The 27,545-nt window shown below is 43.6% G+C and overlaps 1 protein-coding gene across 2 annotated transcripts in view; it reads left to right on the top strand.

Moving 5' to 3' along the window:
* Positions 1-27,545, top strand: part of CREB3L2 (cAMP responsive element binding protein 3 like 2) — a 65,564-nt gene that overhangs the window by 1,481 nt on the left and 36,538 nt on the right. The gene's annotated exons all lie outside the window — the stretch shown is intronic.

Raw genomic sequence — 27,545 nt, 5'->3', positions numbered from 1 at the left:
GTGCCAGATGTTGGGGTTTTTTCCTCTAGCTGGAAAGTGTGCACCAGCGACTTTATCCAAACTCAGTCTCTGCACGTACAACTTTATCCCCAGACTGCTGGAGAAAAAGGAGATCTATTTGAGCAAGCAAAGTTGGTGGTGTGTGTATCTTTTTCTGTTGCCATCTCACTTTTATTTTGAGAATGCTTGGCACTTAAGGCAAGAATGACTTGGAGCATGTGCAAAGTTCCTCCCCACTGTAAAAAGTTGAGTTTTTTTTCTTTTTTAGAAGGAAAAGGCATCTGAGGAGAAAGCAGAATGATTTTTCCCCCTCAGGAAGAGAACCAACTTTTTGAAAAGTCAGAGGGGAAAAGTGCTTCCACCCGCTGTGAGGACATAACGTTTTAAAAACAGTCTCCAAGTTGGCACTGGCTGCACACACAGTTCATATACACATATATACTAATGCATTTCCACATGGCAAATGTCCTATCCATCCAGACTAGTGCGGTGTCTGAGAGAGCAACAAGTCTCTCTGCATTTCACAAAGAGAATTTCCCTAGCTCTCTGGCACACAACACCCCGCCTCTCAATATCCTGGGATGAGGGGTATCCAAAATATTAGAGGAGGCTAAGTTTCCCTGGCCCTGGTTGTTTACGCTTTATTTCTGCTGGTGAAAAGATCCGTGCTGCCCCAAAGCAAGCATACCCTTGTATCAAGCCTGGGTATTTCAACAGAAGATGGTGCTTTTATCATAGTTTTGGCATCAGATGGTACTCTTGCCATTCATAGGGTACTAGGAACGCACCCCGTGTGGCTGATTTGGGACTGCAGAGTCTGGTTGCACTCTTCACACAGTAGCGTTCCTGGCAACACTTGGCAACGGCATGGACACTCCCCATTGCAATTAAACCAAAGTACCTAATAAGGGGATCTAGATGTGATAGCCTCAGTGCAGCTCAGCAGTCAAGAGGCAATTAAGTTCAACCACTTTCTCTGCTTATGGCATTAATTCTTGGAGCTCAGCATGCCAGTCTGTGCTGTCCTAGACTGAACATTTTAGAAGTGTGGCTGGCTCCGTGTGTGATCTGTAATGGGTATATGGAAATTAATTTCAGCTGGGCTTTATCACAAGGACGTTCTTTCAGTGCATCCATGGCAGGTATATTTGCTAGGTGCTAGCACAGGGTTTATTATTAATTAATTAATTAAGTAAGTAAGTAAGTAATTAAATTTGTCACTCATTCTTCCCTGGTTACAGTTTTAAATCCAGAATTTAAGATGGTTAAATCTTAGTTGTGGGAATATGGCGGGTCCTGAAAAGACACATCTGAGGTGTGTAAAGGGTTGATTCTTTAGCATTTCCTGAAAGAGCTACAGTGATGGAGCCATATGCACCTCTGTGTGGAAGGTAGCCATGGCGATGCTCTCCAGATGTTGTTGGACTGTGACTTCCATCATCTTGTATCATGGCCCACCTGCTGGGGCTGGTGAGCATTGGGAAGCCAATAACAACTAGCAGGGGTGGATTTAGGTTTGATGAGGCCCTAAGCTACTGAAGGTAATGGGGCCCTTTATATGTCCAGCTGTCCTTTGTCAACAACAAATTGTCACTGTTTTTTGTGTTGAATATATGCTATGTGGTAATTTACAGACCTAATAGGTATCTAAAGCCATTTGCACGTGTTGCCATGCAACCAGTCCATGCAAAATGTAGGCACCCTATATATAGAAATGAGAAAACCAGTGATATTTTAGGGAGCAGGCAGGGCCCATTGCTTACATCATAGGAGGCTACACAACACAAAACACTGTTGTATGTAGGTTTTATTTTATTTGTTTTTTATCTTATATTTTGGAAATGTACATCCAGTTTCTTTCCTTTACATTTTTTGGGGGGCCCTAAGCTATAGCTTGTTTAGCTTATACATAAATCCGGCACTGATGTTGGGGCACCTTGTGCTAGTGTGACCTAAAACGGGCCCCAGGATAAGACTATGTAGATAAGGGTCTGTCTTGGTTCCCAGTGTTTCCCATTGAGTTCTGTGGGGTAAACCGGCTATGATTTGAGATAATCTGGAGAGAAGTTGGGAAGGGAATGAAGCTCACAAGCCCAGGGTATGTTTAGTACGCATCCCATGCTATCCCTTTACTTTCTCCCCACATTCACTTCTGTTGAAAGGGATTTAAATACCAGCCTTCAGGGCAACATTGCAGAGGACGCAAAGCCTGCACGCCACCATTCTTGACATTGTTTTCCCTCCCCTGCATGTCTCATTCTGCCCTCCTGGCAGAAATACAGCATCTCATTCCTGAGGATACTCCTTTGTGGTCTTTCTAAGAGGGAAGCTCTCCCAGTGCACACACCTTGCCTATCAAAATGGCAGGGGTTTCCCCAAGTGACGTAATGATGCATTTGCGTCATTGGTAGAAAACCTGCTTTGCTTGTAGAGCTTCAAATATTCAATCAGTATGTTTCTGAGCACAATTCAAAGTGTTGGTGCTGATCTTTAAAGCCCTAAATGGCCTCAGCCCAGTATACCTGGAGGAGCATCTCCACCCCCCATCGTTCGGCCTGGACACTGAGGTCCAGCACCGAGGGCCTTCTGGTGGTTCCCTCACTGTGGGAAGTGAGGTTATAGGAAACCAGGCAGAGGGCCTTTTCGGTAGTGGTACCTGCCCTGTGAACTCCCTCCCATCAGATATCAAGGAAATAAACAACTACAGTGGTACCTCGGGTTAAGAACTTAATTTGTTCTGGAGGTCTGTTCTTAACCTGAAACTGTTCTTAACCTGAGGTACCACTTTAGCTAATGGGGCCTCCCACTGCCGCCGCTCCGCCGCTGCGCAATTTCTGTTCTCATCCTGAAGCAAAGTTCTTAACCCGAGGTACTATTTCTGGGTTCACGGAGTCTGTAACCTGAAGCCTCTGTAACCTGAGGTACCACTGTATCTGACGTTTAGAAGACATCTGAAGGCAGCCCTCTTTAGGGAAGTTTTTAATGGCTGATGTTTTCTCGTGTTTTTAATATTCTGTTGGGAACCGCCCAGAGTGGCTGGGGAAACCCAGCCAGATAGGCGGGGTATAAATAATAAATTACTACCATCATCATCATCATCATTGATACCCTAATTTAGGGGAAATCCGGACACAAACAAATGTTTTAGCTTTTTTACAAATAGAAAATTCCCAAAGTGGTTGAGCTTGGGGTGGGGATGGAGACTGGAATTTTATGTTGCCGAAGATCCAGGATGAAAATTCCCCCCGGATGCCACTTCCAACCTTGAAATTCCAGGCGTATGGCAACCCTGCCGTAATTAGAATTACTCTGCTGTGCAGAGTAGATCATTGTGGGCTTCTTGAAATTAAAACAAAAATCTATTGCTGTTTTTAGAATTTATATACCAACAGTCTGAGTCAGCTCCTGACTTCCTAACCCAGAGATCAGACACATTTTGCTAGCCCTGATAAACTACTTGGTGTCCCCCCCCCCCACCTCTTTCCACTTTTCTTGAAATACATGGAAGCTGGTAATGGTTTTCAGCTGTATCCGAGATATGAGGTGGAAAAATTTCCCAAGTCTGTACCTAGTGCACCACCTCTAGATGGACTCCAACTCCCATCAGCCCCAGCCAGCATGGCCAGATATCAGGAATGATGGGAACTGGAGTTCAGCATCTGGAGTGCACCATGTTGGCTACACCAGGCTCTAGCGCATCAGAATTTTTTCCTGTATGAATTGCTCTAATTTGCATAGGATTCTCCTCACCAAAGAATAAACCACAACAGTGAGATGAATTAAAATTCATTGTCAGATTCCAGTTTTGCTCGTTTCTAGTAGTATCATTGTCTTCTGTATTGCAATTCCTTGCAATTAATATAATTATAAAACATAAAACTGTCAGATATTATTCTCTTTCTCTATCACTTGAAGCTTCTTCTTTTACCTTGCATAATGTTATTTTTGTGGAACGACTTGGAGGCAGGGGCATGTTCTGTGGGGTCTTCTGCTTGTGAGTTGGCAAGGGCATTAGCAGCAGGAAATTCTACTAAACTCTGTTTTACTGAAGAACTGGTTGGGGAGGTGTTGCCTTCCAGCATAATATTAATCCACTGGAATTCCCCTCCACATTTTCATTAGGCTTTCAAATGCTGGAATGCAAACCCACAAACGTTGGTTGTTTTTCATTTAACTCCTGCTAAATATTTTTATCATCCATGACCCACACAGCTAGCCTGTTAGCAGGAGAAGCATTTTGGTTGCATGTATATAATCCTCATTGTTATTTTTTGCTGTTAGCAATTCTGTCATATCCTGAGGTGCTAGGGTAGATTGTTAACACTTTTAAATGTCAGAAATGAAAACTAAAATTGTTGTGTGCAATGGTTGTTTTTTTAAACCAACAAAATCCAAACAGGACCCTGAATCTTAGCTTCACCTTATTTCCCACTATCAACTTCATTTTGGCCACTACAACTGCTGTTTCAGGAATAATAATAATAATAATAATAATAATAATAATAATAATAATAGGGTATTAGAATTGTTGGTAAAGACCCCTGGACAGTTAAGTCCAGTCGAATTTGACTATGGGGTGCGGCGCTCATCTCCACTTTTAGGCTGGCAATGGGACACTGCGACGGAAGCCAGAGCGCACGGAAACGCCGTTGTAGAATTGTAAATTTGGAAGGGACCATGAGGGTCATTTAGTCCAACCCCCTGCAATGCAGGAATCTCGACTAGATCATAATGAAACCATAGAATTGCAGAGTTGGAAGAGCTATTGGTTGCTATTACAGTCATACCTCAGATTACGTTTGCTTCAAGTTGAGCATTTTCAGGTTGCGTCCTGCGGCGACCTGGAAGTACCTGAAAGGGTTACTTCCGGGTTTCGCTGCTCACACATGCACAGCGAATCGCGACCCGCGCATGCGCAGACGTGGGTTGTGTTCCTTTCAGGTTGCGAACGGGCCTCTGGAACAGATCCCTTTCGCAACCAGAGGTACCACTGTATTCCAACAAACCAATCTGGGTTCCTGTGTCTGGGGTCTGGACATTGAATATGCACCAAAACTATGGCAATTGGCTCATGTGAAATACTTTAAAACTCTGTCTTTAGCTGATTCTCAAGTGCCAGAGAATCCAGCATTTCTCCTTGGTGAATAGACACCTTGTTTTCTCCGCAGCTGCACATATTTGCGAGCCTCTGGAAAGGTAATTTGAAGAACCTTTGCAAGTCGCTCTGAATAGAGCCAGTCTTCTAATTCCTCTTGACAGGTGAATCAAAAGTGAAGAAAGAAAGTGAGGGTTAGCGTCGACAGATAACCACAAATCAGGCCTCTTCTGCTGACTCTGCTTTCCGAATCGAACTTCGGATAGGGATGGAAGCAGTATGAAACACCTGGTTTGAAGCACAGCTGCTTCAGCCATTTCACAAGACCCTGGCCTGAGTCCAGGTAAAATTAGTCACTGCTGTGCCTCATGGACGCCAGTGGAACAAAGTTAGTTGCAATGACAAGAACTGAACAGTGCAATCCGGTGCATGTCTACTTAGAAGTAATCCCCATTGAGTTCAATGGGATTTCCCCAACACCCTATCGACTGGCAAGTTTGGTAGAGAGAATACTCACTCTTCCTCTTTTAAAATTTGTGATTATGCATGAAAAATAAAGGAGCAGCTTGTCTTTAAACCCTGTTATCTTTTACAATGTTGATCCTTTGCTGGACCACTTAGTTGGTCAACCAATGTCAACATATTGACAGGGATGGAAATGTCTGTTGCCTCATTGCTTGCAGGCAAATTTAAAAGGCAGGTTACTCTAACCAGGAACTTGGAAATGTCAACAGCTTACCTGAGCATTTGAGTCAACCTCTTCCTCATGTTGTGGTTTTTATCCGCCCTCTTCTCAAGCAACCTGCTGTTCTGCAGTTTGTAGGAGATACATTTTTTTTTCCTTTTAAAAAGAGGTGTAAGGAGGAGAACTGAGGGGGAATTTAGCAAACGAGCCAATAGAATTTGACTGTGATAATCTTTCCATTTATACATTTTTAAAATAAATTTTTGCAGATTTAACGACGAAAGGAGGAAAAAACATAAAATTAAATAAGAGAAGGAAAACAAGCCAAAATAATAATAATATACAAACAATAACAGTAGACCACCATCAGTTTATATTGCAGATACAATGACCACCAGTACACAAATCTTAAAATTAAATATGTAAGTTAATATAAGCCCTCCATTTTTTGCTTTTTTTGCCATATAGAAGATGCACTTGTAAAACAACCTGTTTTAAGAAAATAGATAACTAAGGAGACAGCCAGTTCACCTGTTGCTTGAGAAGAAAGGCAAGACTAGGCAAGCCTCTTGTCTATTTTACCCACACCCTGTGGCTGCTTTTAACTTCACAAATGGAACGAGACCGGAAAGGTTAGGTTGTGAATCTCCTGCCAATTTGTCCAGTTGCACCATAAGAAAGGAATACAGTATACAATTATACAAGGGCGGATTATTTTAGCTTCTTATTCTTTGGCACATGGCCAACCCAGTATTTCTCTTCTCAACCTTTTTTGGTTTATCTTTGGACTGCTGTGTTGCATTCATATTTGTTTCTGGTATTTGTATATCAAACAATTTTTGTGTCAACGGAGCAAAGGTTTAAGCTGGAGTGACAAATGGGGGAACATAAAATATTTCTTGAATTTTAGACACTCGCGTAGTGTCAATAGGCAGGGAGTTCCGAAGTGTAGGTGCTGCCCCACTAATAGATGCAATTTCCTCCAACTGCAGTTGATTGAAGTGGTTGGCTGGGCATTTATGCAGTAAGGCGATCTCACAAGTAAACATGCTTTTACATATGTTAGAAGCTGCTCAGAATGGCTGGGGCAACCCAGACAGGTGGGCAGGGCACAAATATTATTATTATTATTATTATTATTAGGTGTACACGATGGTTGCATAGTAATCTTGGGACCCACACATAAACCTCTCTCGACCTGACCTACCTTTCAGGGTTGGTGTAATGATAAAAGGAAGGAAGAGGATTATATGCATCACTCTGAACTACTTGGAGAAAACAGTGGGAGGAAAACAAACTCTGTATTTTGGTCAAAGGAGTGTACGTAATTGGGATGAGGATGGCAAGGAGTCCATGGTTCAGATTCCAGCAGGCCACATGGCTTTCCTTGCTGCTTTTTTCCACCTAAAGTTCAGAGTTGAGATCATTCTTGGGGATGAGCTGGGGAAACTTTGAGCTTCCCTTATCTCTCTTCAGGTAAATTACTTGGAAAGAGCAGTGAAGTCGAAACACCCACTTGCTTTGACTTTGCTTTCCTGTTTCCTAATGAAAATGTTCAGCCCTGTGATAAGGTAAAGTTTATCTGAAGAGCTTATCTAGTGAGTGGTTTTTCTATGTCTTTCTGAAGCTGCTGTTGAGAATCTGGTTTGTGGCCTTGTCCCTTTTTTTGTACACAGCTTGGTTTTTTTATATGCACACTGAAAAACAACAACAAACGACTCCATGTTCAAACTTAGGGGAATGAGGCATGCATCTACATTGCTTTGCAGGAAATTAACGTGTCTTTCTTGATATCTCCAAATTAGCCACCTTATTTATTGCAAATATTTATATAACCAGACTATCTAGCTCAGTAGTGTCTGACTGGCAGTGACTTGCCAGGGTTTCAGGTAGGGGACATTCCCAGCCCTACCTGGAAATGCTGGGGAAGAAGAGGAGGAGGAGTTTGGATTTGGTATCCCGCTTTATCACTACCTAAAGGAGTCTCTAAGCAGCTAACATTCTCCTTTCCCTTCCTCCCCACAACAAACACTCTGTGAGGTGAATGGGGCTGAGAGACTTCAAAGAAGTGTGACTGGCCCAAGGTCACCCAGCTGGCTGTACTGCACTTAGTTGTGCTCTACAGTACAGCCATCTTCTCAGAAAAAACTCAAGAGGTCAAGACACGAAAGCTTTAGCAACTAATCCACACCTAATGACCCTCCTAAGTGGTACTCAGAATATCACTCAAGAAATCACTCAAGATATCCCTCAAGTAATTAATGAACAAAAGAAGAAAAGACACACTAACCTGGGAACTTCCTCTCTGCCCAGAACGTTGGAGGCTATACACCACACCCCCTCAACAGTATTTATAGGAACTCAAACACTGAGATCCTGCTCTGTTCCAGTAACAAGAAGCCGAAAGCACCAGCCTGAAGATGACGAGTGAGACCTCGTCGAAACGTCGCCTAGACACCCCAACTCTTACACGGGAAGACACCCGAAGACACCAAAACCTGCATTCCTGTACCCGTGAAAATCTACGAAAGCAAATATATATATATATATATATATATATATATATATATATATATATATATATATACACACACAGTCGTACCTTGCGACTTGAATGTTTTGGCTCCCGAAAGCCGCAAACCCAGAAATGAGTGTTCCAGTTTGTGAATGTTCTTTGGAACCCAAATGTCTGACGCAGCTTCCGATTGGCTGCAGGAGCTTCCTGCAGTCATTCAAAAGCAGCGCCTTGGTTTCCAAAACTTTTGGAAGTTGAATGGATTCCGTTCAACTTCCGAACTGATACTGTGTATCAGTAGCTTTCTTTTCCAAAAGGAGGCTTTCTTTGAGAACTGTATGAAATGTGAAATTTTATTTCCGTCTTGCACCATTTGAAAAAAGATCCGGGGATAATGAGACATGTGTGTTATGACTGTATTCCTTCTGCTCCTCTTCTTTGGTGGGATTTATGGAACCCAACCTCCTTGGTTAAACAACTGGAGAACGAAACATGCTCTTTAAATCCCCCTTCCAACCCTTCCTGTATAAAAACAAAGACCACCACTACCAGATGTAGAAAACGCTGCATTCATAAGTCGTGCCCCACAAGTAACAAAAGACCCTTTCACGGAGTGAGCAAGCACCAAGTAACCTGGTGCCTGCTGGCGCTCCAGATGTGAGATTCCATTGTGTGCGAATGCCAGACTCTGGCCGTCCCTGCTTGCTTTCTCCATCAGCAGCTGGAAAGTTTTACTCATTCACAACTCCCTGAAGGCAAAAATCCACAGCAGAAAAACAAGCCTTTGGTAGAAGAAACACTCTTGCTAAAGAAAGGCCTTAGCTCAGTGGGAGAGCAGAAAGATCCTAGGCAAGGCTAGGCAAGGAAACTCTGTTGGGGAGGGGGGGGGCGTGTGCATGCAAACACTGCCCCGGCATTGCTGCATGTGTTGGCTTGCTGTCCCAGACTTCCCTTGTGTTATGCCATGTGTCTATTGTGAATGCTAGAAAACGATACGATAATCTTTATTGTCATTGTCCCATACAGAACAACGAAATTGAAAAAAATCTACATCAGACATTCAAAAACCAACAAGCCTGCTATCCCAGCTATCCCAGCCTGGTTAACCCCCTAAAAACTCTGATACCCCATAATTAAATACAATATACTCCCACAGAGACTACCTTACACTGCGTTGAAAACCAAAATTGCATTTGGATAAAAACTGTTTCTCAGGCGGCTAGTCCTAGTCTTTATAACCCTGTACCTTCTTCCAGAAGGCAGAAGCTGAAAGAGATCATTTCCGGGGTGTGCACTATCCTGCACTATCTCTGCAGCTTTCTTATGGCACCTGGAAGCATAGATTTGATCCAAGGTGGGAAGAGTGCACCTAATTATTCTCTCCGCAGTCTTTACAACCCTGGACAGCATTGTTTTTCCCCTGACTGTGCAGCTCCCAAACCACACACACAGACCATAAGTTAATACACTCTCAACAGTACAATGATAAAATGCCATCAACAGGTCCTTTGAGAGATTACATACGGTATTGTTATGAAGAACATGGAGAGAGAAATGATATAGCACCAAAACCTTTAAAAATATCTTCCTGTAAGCAGAAAGGGTTGCCTCTCCCTAGAAAGACTCAAATGCTCAATCAAATGCTTCTGCAACCATAAAGTGCTATTTTGGAAGCCCAGTATGCATTGGCAACATCTTTTGAGTTTTGCAGAAGTCTGTGTAGTTTTCTCTGTGTAGTTTTAAGGAAGTCACTCATGGACTTCACAGTTCAGTATTGAAGGCTTTGACCATAATCAACAATGTGGTCCAAAGGTTGCAAGGTTCATTGTGACATTGGAGAAGTAGAGCCAATGTCAAGTCGCGGACTCGCTTGCAAGAAATAACAGGCGTATTTGAAGCAGTTCAGCAAGTGGCATCAAGAGCAGAGAGATGAGATGAGAGCAGGGGAATGTGGGATTGCAGCGGTTCTCAACCTGTGGGTCCCCAGATGTTGTTGGACTACAACTCCCATCACCCCTGAGCTCTGGCCTTGCTAGCTAGGGGTGATGGGAGTTGTAGTCCAACACAGGTTGAGAAAGGCTGGATTATTGGGAGGGAGTGTCAGTAATTGCAGCTTTCTGTACCAAGGAGCCTTTACTACCAACATTTATACCCTACCCTTCAGCGATAATTTGCATTCTCTTAGCTCAGGGGTTGGCAAAGTTTTTGTGGCTTGTGCCGGTTCACGGTCCCGCAGACGCTGTGGTGGGCCGGAGTGCGCACGCATGTGCAAACGCTATTTCTGGCGTTCCTTCCAGTGCAGAGGAGGCGTGCGCAGGTTCCCATTGGCTGCAGGAGCTTCCTGCAGCCAATGGGAGGCCAACAAGCATCGCGGAAGGTGGTCCCCACTCTGCTCCGCGCTGGTTTAGTGCGGCGCACGGGAGCCGACCAAGTGGGTGTTGGGGGTCCATGGGCCGTTAAATGACCCCCATGGGCCGTTTGTGGCCCATGGGCCTTAGGTTGCTGACCCCTGTCTTAGCTAGTCTATATACATGATTGCAGCTCTAGTGACTTTTTAGTCTTGGCTGTTCCTGTGTAAGATTGCCCAGGCTAGCTTGGTAAAACCTTTGCTTTTTTTGTTGTGCTAAAAAGCATAGAAGGGAAATCTGTTCCATTCTCTTAACTACCTAATCTGAAAGAACATCATAATCCATAGCAATGAACTGGATACCAGTTGAGGAAGACTCCTCTATAACTGCGTGTATTTGTCCATGATGGAATGTAGAAGAAATGGTAAGAAAAAAATAATTCATCGCACAAATTTCTTATCGGGGCAAAAGCACTGGAAATACAGACAAATAATGCAAAAGGATTTGGTGTGCAAAACCCTGATGCTGAACTAGGCAGTAGGGAGGAAATGATTCATATGGAAAGAGGAAGTCTTGAAAGCAACAATGCTGAAAGAGAACCGCAAGGCTTATGGTGAATGGCAATAATAGGAAAATATCTGTCTGGGAAGAGGGCATTGAGGAAAATATGTACACATTTTGAGTCCTTGATTTCTGTGCTGTCTTGAGATAAGTCAGGCTGTAAAAAGACCTTTTACCATTTCAGAATGTGGATGCTTGATTATTGTACTATGGCATGAATTGGATATTGTGGAACTATATTTTAGATACCACTGGAAGTGGCCACTTTCATGCAGTGATTTATATTTGGACTGAGTAAAACTTAGTTGAATGCCACCATAAGTGTGAATTTTCAGGGCGCAGTTCTACATTTAAAGTTTGGGGTGCAGGGGTCAAGCTGGGAAACTTGGCTTATGCATTTACAACTTAACTCTCCATCTGAAGTCTGAATCTGTGTTTTGGCCCTTGCACTTGATTTTGAGGGGTTGGGAATGTGTTTTGTTCAGACACAGGGAGGCCACACCAACACCATACATTTAAAGCACCCGACTTTCCTCAGAGACTCATGGAACCTATTACAGAGCAACCACTTTCCAGCACCCTCAACAAACTACAGGTCCCAGGATTCTTTGGGAGAAGCCATGTGCTTTAAATGTATGGTATGAATGTGACCAGAATTAGTTGTCTGCTAGTTGTTCACTGCCTCCATTCCTTCAGATTTGGAGGAAACATGTTTTGGGCCTGGGTCTAGAGTCCTGGCAGCAGTCCTCAACCTGTGGGTCCCCAGATGTTTTTGGACTACAACTCCCATCATCCTTGACCACTGATCATGCTGGCTAGGAATGATGGGAGTTGTAGTCCAACAACATCTGGGGACCCACAGGTTGAGAAACACTGTGATGGCTGTAACCCTGATAATAACCTTTATACTAACAGCACCTGTTTGTGGGTGAGAGTCAGAAGTCAGTATTGAACAGATGGCACAGGAAAGATGCAGAATAAAATATAATATGGTATCTCCTTTATTAGGGATTTTGAAGCAGATGTTGGATGGCCATCTGTCATGGGTTCTTTGGTCACAATTCCAGCATTGCAGGGAGTTGGACTAGATGACCATGGGAGCCCCCTCCATCTCTACAGTTCTGTGATTCTACAATTTTCTTTGAGAATTGAGGGAACACAATAAAACTTGATATGTCAGCATGCCTTCGAGCCCTGTTCAGTGCAATTATTTCTGGTAAATCGTGCTTTTCAAACTTTGGTCATGGCTAGTTATTGTTTTCAATCTGTCTATTGAATACTAAGAACATGCTCGCTGAAGTTTATAATTACTGCCACAATCATGAGTCTGATTTTGGTGGTTTTTTTAAAGGAATATGATATGCTTCCCACAGTCCTTTGGTTGGGAACTGTGAGAGCAGGGTGTTGGGTTAGTTGAGCCACTGGCCTCATCCAGGACTGTGGTGCTGATGTGTTTTGGGGGAATACTCTGAGAATGTGTACTGTACTTAATATGATAGTCCTACTTATCTGGGAGTGAGTCTCATAGAACTCTATGGGATCTGCCTCTAGGTACAGTGGTGCCCCGCAAGACGAATGCCTCGCAAGATGGAAAACTCGCTAGACGAAAGAGTTTTCCGTTTTGGAGGTGCTTCGCAAAACAAATCTCCTATGGGCTTGCTTCGCAAGACGAAAATGTCTTGCGAGTTCCTGCGGGTTCCCCCCTTTTTCTAAGCCGCTAAGCCGCTTATCAGCTGATCCGATAAGCTGATAAGCCGCGAAAAGCCGCTAATAGCGCTAATCCGCTAATCCGTCAATGGGCTTGCTTCGCAAGACGAAAAAACCGCTAGACGAAGAGAATCACAGAACGGATTCTTTTCGTCTTGCGAGGCACCACTGTAGTTATGCATAGATAGTGTTCAGTAAGAGTATGATGCTGTGTTCAGTTCAGGCCGGATAAGTTTGTCCAAGTTTATCTAAACTGTGGGTATCACCCCAATATCAATATTGTTCTTAATATCTTAATGCTTCTGGGGTTGCAGGTGTCTGACTCCGTGACAACTTGACGTTTTTCAACTGTAGAACTAATTTGGAAGTTGTTTAGAAAACAGAGCAGCATGTCAACGTATCATAGTAGCACCTGAGTTGTAGATGAAATATTAAAGATGCATTGTTGCGGCAGGTGTTCTAAAAGCAGGCATGGAATTAAAATTGATGCTGCTGGGAATGAGCGGGGGAGAGCGAGAGAGCCAACCCTGATTAGCAACATAAAGGGTGTTTTTCAGTTTCAGGTTTGTGCTAATTATATAACATGTGATTTTCAGTATTGGTGAGAGAATAAACATCTGTAACCCTGGGCCCTGCTTCCCACTCTCCTCTCACGGCACAGGCAGAGACAGTTGTGGTGGCTGAATTCCCACTGTGGTGGTAAACCTGCGTGTAGCCAGTACAACTTCAAATAATAGAGGCAAGCTTGTTTGATGGAAAGCTCTCCCCAGCATATGCCTTTGCAGAGTTTTTGGGATGCTGACCTGTATTTACAGTTTTTATTATTATTAAAATAATCTGTAAAACTACCCAGTGGATTAAAGCACACTGCACATTTAAAGCAACCCCACCCCTCAAAAAATATATATTGGGAACTGTAGTTTAAGGGTGCTGGGAATTAGATCGGTAAATGGTAAACTACAGCTCTTAGGATGCTTTGAGGACTTATGCTTTAAATGTATGAATCATAGAATCATAGAGTTGGAAGAGACCACAAAGGCCATCGAGTCCAACCCCCTGCCAAGTATGGAGTGCATGCAACCTTAATAGATCATAGAACTGTAGAGTTCGAAGGGACCGTGAGGGTCATCTATTCCAACCCCCTGCAATACAGGAATTTCAGCTAAAGCATCCATGTTAGATGACAGTATATAAATGTAATAACGACAATAAAATCAACATGTTGCGGTAGAAGAGTTGTAATAGTCTACTCTTTCCCCTGACATGCAAGCTTTACATTTGTAGGCATGTTTAAGTTATTTTTCCACCCATCCCAAGTCTGTAATTGTAGAGGCCCCAAACAGGCTCATCACCTCAGTGAGAACTGGGATCAGTGCAGCAATAAGTATAGCATTTATGCTGGTCCTGATGCTAAAGAATCTATTGTTAGCACCTTAGGGAGTTACCTGCCCCAGGCAAGTCTTCAATTGCATGACAGGCGGAAATTCTCAGGTACAACCCCCTTGCATTTCATATCTCTCAGAAAACCTGCTCCCTTTGCAAAGCATAATGCTCATGTGAGTTGCTTTGGCCTTCCACTTTGCTCCAGAATTCCTTATCTAGTTCTCCTGGAAGAAGGAAGTTTTTACATTCTTAACAGTCTTTATTTAGATGGTGATTGGCATTCCTCAGTTCACAAACGAACTTTGGTCTAGGGTAAAAAAACAAAAACAAAGCAACCCATGAAGCACTGTCTCATGGAATGAATACAAAAACTTACCGTATTTTTCGCCCCATAAGACGCACTTTTTCCCCTCCAAAAATGAGGGGAAAAATTTTTTCCTTCATTTCCCCCCCTAAAATCTAGGTGCGTCTTATGGGCCGGTGCGTCTTATGGGGCGAAAAATACGGTAAATCACAGAGCTAGCTGATTTATAACAGAGGCTCCTCTAAGTGGAAAACCACCTACAGTGGTGCCCCGCAAGACGAATGCCTCGCAAGACGAAAAACTCGCTAGACGAAAGGGTTTTGCGGTTTTTGAGCTGCTTCGCAAGACGAATTTCCCTATGGGCTTGCTTCGCAAGACGAAAACGTCTTGCGTTTTTTGCAAGTTTGTTTCCTTTTTCTTAGCACCGTTAATACAGTTGCGACTTGACTTCGAGGAGCAACTCATAGAACGCGGTGTGGTAGCCTTTTTTGAGGTTTTTGGTGATTTTTGAAGCTTTTCCAAAACTTTTCCGACACCGTGCTTCGCAAGACGAAAAATTCGCTAGAGGAAAAAACTCGCGGAACGAATTAATTTCGTCTTGCGAGGCACCACTGTACTCAAACAGCGCTGTCAATCAGAGTTGCTTTTCTGCAAATGTATGCAGTTCTTCAGATTTAGGAAACAAATGATTTCACCTTTTGCCAGAATGTGGTGCTATGTGTGCGCATGAACACACTTCCATGTGCAACTGAGTAATCTCATCTCCTTTTCTGGTTTGAGAAGAAGCTTGTGGCTGTGTTTCTCACTCAAAAGGATTTGTTGATGTGATTCTTGATGGTGGTTGGGCAGACCAAAATACTTCTCTCAGTTTGTGGCGGGGAATCTGTGTCACTCGTAGATGACACAATTATGCTTTGATCCAGAGATACCTTGTGTGAGTGGAAAGCCCCTTCTGCTTATAAAACTCACACCCTCTGTGCCCATAATATGCTATTCCTGATGGTCTCTTGATTCTGAGGGGTAGCTTCTCCAGCATTTCTTATATTGGATAGCTTCAGCATACTCAGGAATCAAAAGCTTTGTGTCTCTTTTGGGGGAAGTGTATTTTTTTTATGCATTCTGCAACTTCCATTTCCTGGAAAGCTGAATTGTGCAAGCAGGGTTCTATCTCTGGATTCAACTCTTTGCACGACTTCATTGAGCAGTGTGGGCAGATTATTGTTTGGAGGTGGCGGCGGCTATGGTTAAATCCTGCACTTCCTCTAAGAGGCTCAGTGTGACAGATGTTTGCAAACTGTAGTTAGTCTTAACTATGGTTTAATGAAACAAGACAGGTTGGGACAGAGCGCTAAACTGCAGTTAAAAAAAGAAGTGTAAATTTCTGATTGTCTCCTAAGGGAGGGGGAATGAATGAGCCCAAGGCTCATTCTCGTAACAATAAACAATAGTTTATCACTGGCCACATTCACATGCAACACTCAGCCAAACCATGGTTTTGCAGAAACACAGTGTCTCCTGGGAAAGAGATTGCAGGTGCTTTGCTCCTCCTTGGTTCTTTTAGAGCAAGGCTTGTACTTGCTTATACATCATGATTCAGGAGGAGAGAGCTGAACCACAATCCCAGGTTCGTACGAAGTGTCAAGCCATGCTTTGGCTTGACTGATGTGCTGAACTAACAGGACTGGTGAGATGCAAAGCAACTACAAATTCCTCTCCAGGAGCCTGCATGGTCACAGGAAAGCATAGCTTGGCTTAGCTCACCTGGTTTGCAAGTCAGTCAGTTTAAATGCAAGCAATAAGTGAAAATGGCAAAATAGTATTTCGGTCAACTCTTGGCCATTTAATGTGCTATTCATATGCTGCCCAGCATGCATTAAACCCAAGTTGGCACATAACACACAAGTTGTGTAGTGACACAGTTTTGAATGGTCAAGGTCAGCAAAAATCCCTGAGCTTGCCTTGATTTGACTAGCATAAATAAGCCTGTGCATGTCTGTACAGAATTTAGTGGGGACTTACTCCCAATTAAGTGTGTGTGGGATTGCAGCCTTCATAGTAAGTGAAAGAAATTCACCTTTCTCAAGGGTCTGGCAACATGACTAACAAAATACTTCTTGAAGTATGAGCCTCAGGAAGAAACACATTTAGAAAACAACCTTAATTAGATGCACATGCTTACTGCCGCCCAATCTCCTGTGCCAAACTCCTAAACATTACAGACTTTCCAGGTTCATCACACAGCAGGTTTCATTACCAAGCGAGGCAGATTTTTATTTACTCCTTTCTTGTCTATCCCCAGCACTCACAGTTGACTCTCACATTCAGGCAAGGCCATATAGGGCTAAGAATTGCTTATCTTCAGGAATAGAGCTGAGCTGTGTGCCTTCAGACTCTTCTCTGGAAACCCAATGCATGCTTCTCTCTGAGGGAAATCCCACTGTGGATGCTGAAACTCCAACATTTAGGATTACAGTGTCATTTATTTTGAGTAGTACAAGCAAGCTTTTGGTATTGAGGTGACTTCACACAACACACCAGCAATCTTTTTATATTATAAGGAGGTGGATAATGTACCTGGGAGGGTGTGATGTTACTCCCTTTTGAAAGTATATGACCTGCAGTCTCTGTTGTGGTGTTGCTTGCAGCTTACACAGTACATTTTTCACATTCTCCTTTCTTGTGGAGTAGAGTGAGCAGAACTAACTGGAACCTTGCAAGCTAGAGTAAAAGAAAGAGCCTTTCTGCCTATCAGGAATAGTAAACATTATTATTATTTATTACTATTTATTAAATTTATACATCACCATTCACCTGAAGATCACAGGGAAGATCACAACATAAAAATACAAATTGAGAACACAAAATGCAGAATAGAACAACAACGAAAAGAAACCAATGATCCCCCTCCCACAAAACACTTTTAAAAGGCCATAGAACATTCATCAGCCAAAGGCCTGGTTACAGAGAAGCATTTTCTCCTGGTGCCTAAAGATATGTAGTGAAGACGCCAGGCAAGCCTCTCTGGGGAAAGGATCCCACAAACAGGGAGTCACTGCAGAAAAGGCCCGTTCTCTTGTTGCCACCCACCAGACCTTTCACGGAGGAAACACACAAATAAGGGCCTAAGATGATGCTTTCAGGGTTTGGGTTGGTTCACATGGGGAGAGGCGGTCCTTAAGGTATTGCACCCTGAGTTCCTTGTTGGTATGCATCATCAGATAATGTGTTGGGGCTTTCTTCCAAACTTGCACCCACTCCTCCCCAGCCTCAAATCTCTGTTTTTCACAGTGCAGGGCAGGAAGTTCATAAAGTTCATTTGACAACAGGACTTGCAAGTTGAGCTGGTACAAAGAAGCCTGGGATATAGGCACTGTCTGCTCACTCTGGTTTTCAGGGGTTAACAGGTTAAATTTCTTGTACATCCAGTTCTTCTGGCTCTTCTCGCCAATATTTCAGGCAGGGAATCTTTCCCATCCCTACTTAGAGATGCTGGGGATTGAACCTGGGACCTTCTGCAGGCAAATAAGATGCTCTGTCACTGAGACATGGCTTTTCCTTGCCTTATATTAAAGGTAAAGGGACCCCTGACCATTAGGTCCAGTCGTGGGGTTGCGGCGCTCATCTCGCTTTATTGGCCAAGGGAGCTGGCGTACAGCTTCCGGGTCATGTGGCCAGCATGACTAAGCCGCTTCTGGCGAACCAGAGCAGCGCACAGAAACACTGTTTACCTTCCCGCTGGAGTGGTACCTATTGATCTACTTGCACTTTGACGTGCTTTCGAACTGCTAGGTTGGCAGGAGCAGGGACTGAGCAGCAGGAGCTCACCCCGTCATGGGGATTCGAACCACCGACCTTCTGATCGGCAAGTCCTAGGCTCTCTAGTTTAACCCACAGTGCCACCCACGTCCCATTGCCTTATATTAGGCTAGGCTATTTGTCCGTGACATGTACTCTTGACTAGCTGACTGGCAGCAGCTCTGCAGGATCTCAAGCAGAAGTCTTTGCCATCACCTGGCAGTCACCTTTAACTGGCATCTCTGGAATTGAACTTTGGATTTTCTGCAAGCAGAGGAGGTCTTCAGCCACTGAGTTGTGGTCTGTCTTCAGCTGCTATAGTGTGAGACTCCTGCCAGGGCCTTATCCTCTTATCTCCCTCCCAGCTTTTTTGCACCAATGATTTAGGAAACAAACTTTGCTAAAATACCTTCCTCTTCACTACAAGTTTTCTCCCAGTCCCATCTCTGGCTGCATAATTAACCTGACTTCTGGGTAGCAAGCAATGTGGCTGGGAGCTTTGGAGAGCCATTTGAATTCCCCTGTACTAAATACCGTAACTGGCCAGCGCACAACATTTTATGCTATCTATAGCAGGGCATTTTGGTCTTCCTGGGTTGCAGAAGTGAGAAGGGAACCTGCTGGCAGTTCCTGAGTTCCTGTTTTAAATATGTCAGCTCATGCTGTTTCCCCTGCAACATTTCCCAAAACCATGGAATCACTGCTATAACTGGTCTGCTTAATTAGCTATGGAAGGCTAAGGTTGCTATAATTGGCATGTCTGAATTGTTGGTAGCAATGCTTGTTCATTTTACAAAAAGACAGACCCACCATTATTTTTTCTTCCTGGGCCATCAGGTTTGTAGTGAATGTCACCCAATGAAATCGTTATTAGGGGAGCCAAAATAGTACTCCACAGTTTGGATGTACTGCTCTATTAGGAATGGGCAAGATCCACCTTGCTGGCTTTCCACTAGACCACACCCCTCTCATTGGCCACCCCCATTTCTCACTTTCTTCCTTGTATGCCTGCTACAGTCCTGGGTTCTCAAGCAATGAAATGTGAGACTAAAAAGCCCTTGCACTTATCAATGCTTAAATTGCCCTAATGAAGTGCTCTGGCACAGTCACCAGTGCCCTGAAGATCTCGTTCACTTCCTGAAGTACTCCTGCCTCATCAGCTCCAATCATGCATATTTGGAAGTGCTCCAGCAGCCTCTCCTTTCTTCCAAGGCAGTGTGAAATTTTTGAAGCAGATTGAAGTCCTCCTTCAAGGGAAGGGCTGTAGCTCAGTAGGAGAGCATCTGCTTTATGTGCAGAAGGTCCCAGGTTCAGTCCCTGGCATCTGCAGGTATGACTGGGAATGTCCCCTGTCTGATTTCCTGAAGAGTCTCTGCCATTCAGTGTAGGCAATGCGGGGTTCTATGGAGCAATAGTCTGACTCAACTTAAGGCAACTTCTGATGGTCATAGCTAAAGTTCACTGAAAAAGGTTTTGTTTTTTTTTAAGGAAGGGAACTTTGCACAAGTGGGAGTGAGGGAAGGTGGATTTAAATGAGGAAACTTGGATATCGTATGTGTGTAGATGGGGAAGAAAGCCTTACTGGAATATGCAAAATTTAGAAATGGTTGTGTTTCTGTTGGCATATTGTTTCAGAAAGTGCAAATTACTGAAGGGTGGAATATATAAATGCCAGCTTTAAAAAAATGCTCCCACTTTACTGTTTGTTGTAAAGTTAAAATTGATTCCTTTCCTACTATTGCTGTTCTTTCCGTTTTGCTACTTTCAAGATCCTGAAAGAAAAACGGTAGTCTAGTGTTTTGTGTGTGCAAACATTTTTTTGATTACAGTTGCAGAATGCTAGTATTAGACTTCTTCAAGACATTAACTACAGATGTCAGAATATGCAAGGTTTCTGGGTCATCCAGTCTCTGTGTGTTTGTTTCTTCTTTTTAAACAAAATCCAATTCAGGCCAAAGAGTCATAAGCGTTCCCCAGTTGTCTGGAAATGGTCTCGTCACCGTAGGCAGTTTTTAAAATAAAATTTCTCTATCCAGCTGTGTGGTGCTCTGTAATTAAAACATTCATAGGCAGCCTAAAATATTGGATGGGAAACCATGCAGTTATGGGGTGTGTGTGTGTGTGTGTGTGTGTGTGTGTGTGTGTGTGTGTGTGCCTGTTGTGAAGCATTCTTCCTTGCTGGAGGATACAATCAGTTTAAGTTTCTTCTGGAGCCGGGCCAGCTCTCCCGCCCCAAGGAATGCATTCCAGTCTAGCCTAACAGACCAGTAATGAAAGGTGGAGTCCAAAATGTGGTCTAGGACTTTTACTCATTTTTTTCTTTCTTTCCCTGCTAAGGTTAGAGCAGGGAGCGGGGAGGCTTTTTCGGATGGCTGGTTCCCCTACCCCTCACTTTTCCATTATTATTTTAAGACAACAAAATTGCCTGTCTGCCTTTTAAAGTGGGTTTTGCTGTTGCATCTCCTTTGCATTGGGCCATTTAACCCATAGGTCGCCAACCCACAGGCTGCATCAGGCTCTTTTTATTGTGACCCTCATTTCCCTCCAAACTTGTCCTTTATTATTATTTTTTTAGCGACCATACCTATTTTGAGGTTTGACCATGGTTCAATGTGGCCTTTGACCTGAAAAAGGTTAATCACCCCAGTCTAGCCCGATACTTGGGCAATGGCTCTCCAAAGCCCCAGCAACCTTGGTGTGCCCTCAGACACCCCTCACCTGCCTGTTTTCTTTCTTACAACCAGACTAGGGGATAACACTGCTTGCCAGCTCTCCTCCTCCTTAGTCCCAGTGTCACCCTTGTAGAACGCAGCAGGGCAGAGGCTAGAGCAAAACTAGAAAGTAGTTGGCAGCGTTTTTCATTGGTTCTGGCTCAACCAACTGTTTGGCATCTCCACCTTCTGCCTCACCGGTCTCAATGGGCACCAGCCCCCACCGCTGAACTGCATCAGTGTTCACAGTTGGGCTATGATGGTCTTGCTCCTTGGTGGGAGGTCTGCAGGGACTTGAGGGGGAGAGCAGAAGAAGAGAGAGGCAGATGTTGTGAGCTAGAGAAGCCTGCTCTCACCCCAGGATGCGTGACTAACCATGATATCACAGTGATTCTGGCCAGCACATAGACACTCCAGTGGTTTTTCCCTCCCTCCTTAACAGCCAACTGCATGTTCAGTCTGAACTAGAATCTGAATAAGCTTTTACTGATGTCATGGAGAAAGGCAACAGCTTGTTTATCTATCTGCCCTAAGGTGGAAAAAGAGGATAGCAAGAGCCATGTTGCTGGGCTCCTTAACTGAGAACATTCTGTGTCTGTTTGGTGATCCGTTTTTTTAAAGCAGATTTGAAAGAGCCACTTGCCTGGTTGTCTAGTAAAGGTGGCAAAAAAACTTAACAAAACTTCTTTTTTTAAAAAAATGAAGGACTTACGATGGCCTAAAACTAACATTTATGTGCAAGTGAATTTATGAGCAAGACCATGTATAAAGCTATGAGGTCCTGTTGGTCTTGCACTGTCAAAATGCTGGAATTATCTGTCTCTCTTCTCCCCAGGCATCTTGGGAACCCCAGTTTGTCCAGTCATTCCTTACCCGTGCCACTCATTTCCATCCTTCCCTTTGTTCTCTATCCAACTTCTCCTGCCCAAGTGCAGACTACAGACCATGCAGCCCTTTATTGGGTACCCAAACAGTGGTGTTTGTCATACAAAGGCTAGCAGTAGTTAGCCAAATGTCACACATCACGCTGTGAGAGCTGCCAAGGGGAGTGACATGGAATATTGGAGTGAACTTTAAAATGTGAGTTGGATGCCTGAGTCAGCCTTCTTATACCACTCCAGATCCCCAAGCATATCAGTTATCTGAGCTAAGGGATAAATGATACATTTGCTATCCGCCAGTCAGCTCAAGAACCCTGATGTTCCAGCAGTGGCCACAGTCTTCCCATGGTTGAATCAAGCTATCTTTGTCTCAGATCGTAGTTAATGATATGAGCATTAGGCTCCACCCAATCTATCCTTTTCCTTTGTGTGTTTAAGTTTGCTCCCTCGGTTCTTGATATGGGGAAACCCCTAGTTTATCCAGTTTGCAACTTCAAGATTCCTGTTACTCACCCTGCTTAGGATTCTGGACTTGGACTGGAGAACCTTTCAAGTGGACAACTCCTTCAAATAGAGGACTGTCCTTGGCAGAATGCATGGCCACTCTAGCAAGGGGAGGAGGGGAATATAGAATCATAGATTTGTAGAGCTTGAAGGGACCACGAGGATCACCTAGTCCAAGCCTATGCAATGCAAGAATCTTTTTGCCAATATGGGGCTTGAACCCACAAATATGAGATTAAGAGTCTCATATTCTACCAACTGAGGTATCACAGCCATAACATATGCTCCTGAGGCACAGTAACTTAGGTTTGTCCCGTGTGTGTGTGAGAGAGAGAGAGAGAGAGAGAGAGAGACAGAGACAGAGAGAGAGAATTGTGTGTGGTGGTAGTAGATTGGAGACAAATAATAATAATAATAATAATAATAATAATAATAATAATAATAATAATAATAATAATAATTTATTTATTTATACATACATACATACATACATACATACATACATACCCTGCCCATCTGGCTGAGTTTGCCCAGCCACTCTGGGCGGCTTCGATTCAAGTGTTGAAAACAATACAGCATTAAATATTAAAAACTTCCCTAAACCTTTTAAAAAGAAGATAGCTGCTTATTTCCTTCACATCTGAAGGGAGGGTGTTCCACAGGGCGGGCGCCACTATCGAGAAGGCCCTCTGTCTGGTTCCCTGTAACCTCATGTCTTGCAGTGAGGGAACTGCCAGAAGGCCCTCGGTGCTGGATCTCAGTGTCCGGGCTGAACGATGGGTGTGGAGACGCTCCTTCAGGTATACAGGACCGAGGCCTGACTTTATCTTTTTAGAAAATAAATGTATCTCTAGTTTCCACCATATGTTTCAAAGCAGCTTACAGAAAAAATAAAACATGTAATGTGCAAATTTGTCAAAAGATTTTATAAATTTGCGGGGTGTTCTCAAGTGTGCTTAGGCTGGGGATACCTAGATTTCAATTCCCATTTGCCCACAGAAATATTATTGATCTTGGACAAGTGCGTGTCTCACTTATTTCTGTCTCTTAGGTCTGCTGTGAGGATAAAGGGGAAGGGATGATGGTTCATACCACCCTGTGTAGGGAGGGAAAGAAGGAGGGATGAAAATACAGTGGTACCTCGGGTTACATACTCTTCAGGTTACAGACTCCGCTAACCCAGAAATAGTACCTCAGGTTAAGAACTTTGCTTCAGGATGAGAACAGAAATTGTGCTCCGGCGGCACGGCGGCAGCAGGAGGCCCCATTAGCTAAAGTGGTGCTTCAGGTTAAGAACAGTTTCAGGTTAAGAACGGACCTCCGGAATGAATTAAGTACTTAACCTGAGGTACCACTGTAATTACGCAATCTGTCTTTCCCCTCATTCATCACTGAGCAGTCTTTGCAAGGGGAGATGCCACAGGAAAGGAAGGGCTGATTTATCATATTGTTCCGCTACTGAAATCAGTGCACAACGAAAGCATAATAACAGTAAATCAATAAAACCACAAACATCTCAACCACAGTTGCAGCATGCACTTCCTTAATACATTTTAGGGCCTCTCCAAACTCATGGTGGTGGTTATTTTTTTGGGGAGGGGGCATATTCTGTAACATACCATTGAGACAATAATAGTGGATTAGTGGTGGATTTATACTGGACCATCCACACATCATTAGCTCAGTCGGTACAGCATGAGACTTAATTTCAGGGTCATGGGTTTGAGCCCTACATTGTGTGAAAGATTTCTGTATTGTAAGGGGTTGGACTAGATGGCCCTTGTGGTCCTTCCAGCTCTACAATTCTATGATTTTATGAACAAGAACTGAGCTTGTCCTACCTTGAAATAGTTGCAAGAACAAACAGCATTACAAGGGAGGTGGGTCACAATTTCCCAAAAGCACTGTGAGCACAAATCTTTATGAATGCACAATAAAAGGAATGTCTGGAGGGGCTCTGGAGGGGCTGTTATTATTAAAAGTTGTTCAAAACAACTTAAAATAATTCTTAGTAAAGTTTTAATATCGCTGGTTGGGGGCAACAGACACTTCAGTTTTGATGCTGAGGCGCCCGCACGGTTCTCGCTTGATACACGAGAGAAGCACACTGATGTGCCATTGAGTTGTGCAAGCTGCTCTGCTGACTGGTGGTGACGGCTGGGTTAGACAGCGCATGTGATCAGGAGTTGTCAACACCTGGTCATTCCACACCATATTCTTGATTTAAGTGGTGTGATATTGCATGCCATCCTGCCTCTCTCTGCATTTGTGAATCCCGATGACATGAAGACATGGCCTTAATTTGTCGCACTTGAGGACAAACGAGCTGCTCAGCACGCGTTGGTTTGCTGCTAAATAAGATCAAACAGATAAGCTGGCTCCTTGGGATAAATAAACCCAGCAAGACTGGGCTAACCATTTTGCTAAAGTACTCTTTTGAGAGCAGAGCCCCAGTTAAGCTGGCTAAGGTAATTTTGACAGTGCTGAGGGCTTAATTATCCTGACTCGAGTCACTGGTAGTGAACTTGTCCTGTGTGATGTTTTTGGAACCGTTGCCATTTTCTCAGCTGTGTGGGAATCTTAAAATGTGAGTAATCTCCTTGGTGAGTAGCTAATTTTACGGAAGTGGAAGGCAGCTTGCAGAATCTTGCCCTTCTCCTCTTCGCCCTGCAATAGCTTCTCCAGAGGAGGGTTCAAGGGACCTACCAAACACTGTGGCCTGGGGCTGCAGTCAGATGGGGGCATTGCCTGAATTTGGGCAGTGGGATCTTTCAGTTTATGCACAAGTTGCCTGAGATTGGGTAATTTCCCTCCTCTCACTGGAGCCTGTAAGACTTAGCTGACAATGTTCAGTAGGTTGCTGTCCCTCTTTGCCTCTCACCTTCAGAGAGGCTTTGACCTGCTGAGGAAAAAATCAGTTGTTGATCTCTGCACCAGGACAGATCTCAGGAGTTTAACAGGGCAAGGTGGAGTGAGGAGGGGCAGAGATTGGAATGCACTGAAGAGGAGAGATAAAGTGGAGCCACGGAACATAAATTCTACACTTGGACCTCACATCTTCTTAATCTAGCACTGGTCTTGAGTATCAATTAGCCATAAAACTCTTTAAAGGTAATTATTTCGTCAGCTGCTTTCCCAGTATTATAGGGCTATTAAAACCTTGCAAACATTCCCCCCCTCCGCCCTTCACTCAAAGTGGAAGTGCAAAGTGATAATCGCAAAAGAATCTTAATGTGCCTGTACTTGCTAAGTTGTGGAACAGTTTTTTCTGTGTCTTCTCTGTTGCACAAAGAAATCAGGGTTGGGAAGTCTGATGTGATGTGTTGTGCAAGCCAATGATGCTTATCGATTTGAGCTTGTGCAAAAGTGGAGGGGTGATACTTGCCGGATGGTGGTCCTGCTAGATAGACCAAGCAGTAATAAAACGGCTACTTTTGGTACAGAAATACCTTGCTTTTACTGACAGGCTGCAATGACAATTCCAGGCGGAAAGTTTCCAGATTATGGTAATGCAAACATAAGAAATGGAATATAATGGGAGGTACCTTGAAGAAGTAACTACAAAATTCATCATTTTGGCTATCTACACAATAGCACTGTAAGTTCGGATAATATTAGGGATGAGTTGATTCCCCCAGTTTTATTCTTGTAATAGTTTCGCTGCAGCAGCTATTGCACTGTGCATTTTGTTGCACTCTGGTTGTCAGGGAAGGAGAATGTTGGAATGCTGATGACAGATTTTGTAAATGTGTAAAGTGAGGGGAAAGACCTTGCTTTCTTGGAAGAAGAAAATGCCTCATTCCCTTTATTTCTAGTGCTTAGGTGTAAATATTGTTGCTTAACCATAATACCCATACACAAGCAATATGTATCAATGGGCTTGGGGAAAACCTGAAGTTTCCAGAAGTGCAAAATGAAAAAAACATTTAGTTCAAAAAGATATTTAGAAACAAAACCCTAAAGGGGGGCACCCTCATTAGAGTCCATTGATGGGACTCTGATGGGGGTGTTCTCTGATGAGCATGCTCAGTGGGTACAGAATCCTGGCGGGCTAGGGGGCAGAAAACAAAGTGGGAGGGGAGGGGAGGGGGCAACATGGAGGAGGTCATGACTGGTTTTAACAATGAACAAGAGCACTCAACACTGCAACATTTCTAAGCGTACATTTTGCCTTTTTGCAGAGGTGCACCAGTACTCCGTTGCAAAGTGTAATAAAAAAGGGAAAGTATGCAGTTTCTTTCCTGATTTCAGGAGATAGCTACAAACTTTTGATAGATGTCAGTATTTATGTATGTTTGTAGATGTTTACTGTTGGTGGTGAATAGTTACGTTGCTTTCTCCTTTTTCATTTTAAAAATTTGCCACTGCCCATGGTTGCAGTGAGTTTTTGTGGGCAGAGGTAGCTATAATTTCTCCTTCCAAAATCCCCCTAGGATGATGGAGGCATAGCATCTGCTGGCTACACCAAAGAGATCTATTTCCACCGCAAGTGGTTGGGCAAACCATTCAAAATCTACCCTGAAATAGACCGTTTTTGACCATACCAAAATTGATGAGCTCTCATCCCCATCCACCCTCCTCTGCAAAATTTTCTACTTGTCGGTGGGTGCTGAATTCTGGAGAGGGGGCATTTCATCTTGACATTACCTCTTGATGCTGCTGTCTGCAATTCTGCAGCACAGCTGTTCTCCCTGAGTATCTATTTGGGCAAGCAGCAATAAACACAGAGTGCACCCTTCGTGCAGATTGTGGGCGTTGGACTCCTTGGGGGGTAAACACTGTCATGTGCAAATGTTGGGTGAAGTCATCTTATGCACGCAGAAGCAAGCACACACCCAACTCAAAACTGAGTGTACCACATATTTCTAAATGACCTTCTTTGCTGTAATGCTCTCAAGAGTGTAATGTAGGAACACAGAAGGGACCAGAAGCCAATCAAGGCGAGATGCAGAAAAATGTACATGAGCATGTTCTGGCCTCAACACGTTAGGCTAAATTCAGATTCACTACACAATTTCCTGTGAATCCATCTTTAGATTTTAACTTGAGCAGGCAA

Source organism: Podarcis bocagei (genome assembly GCF_964188305.1).
Source record: "Podarcis bocagei genome assembly, chromosome: 10".
NCBI classification, from domain to species: Eukaryota; Metazoa; Chordata; class Lepidosauria; order Squamata; family Lacertidae; genus Podarcis; species Podarcis bocagei.
The sequence above is the reverse complement of the archived record's forward strand: the minus strand, read 5'-3'. Positions and strand labels throughout refer to the sequence as shown.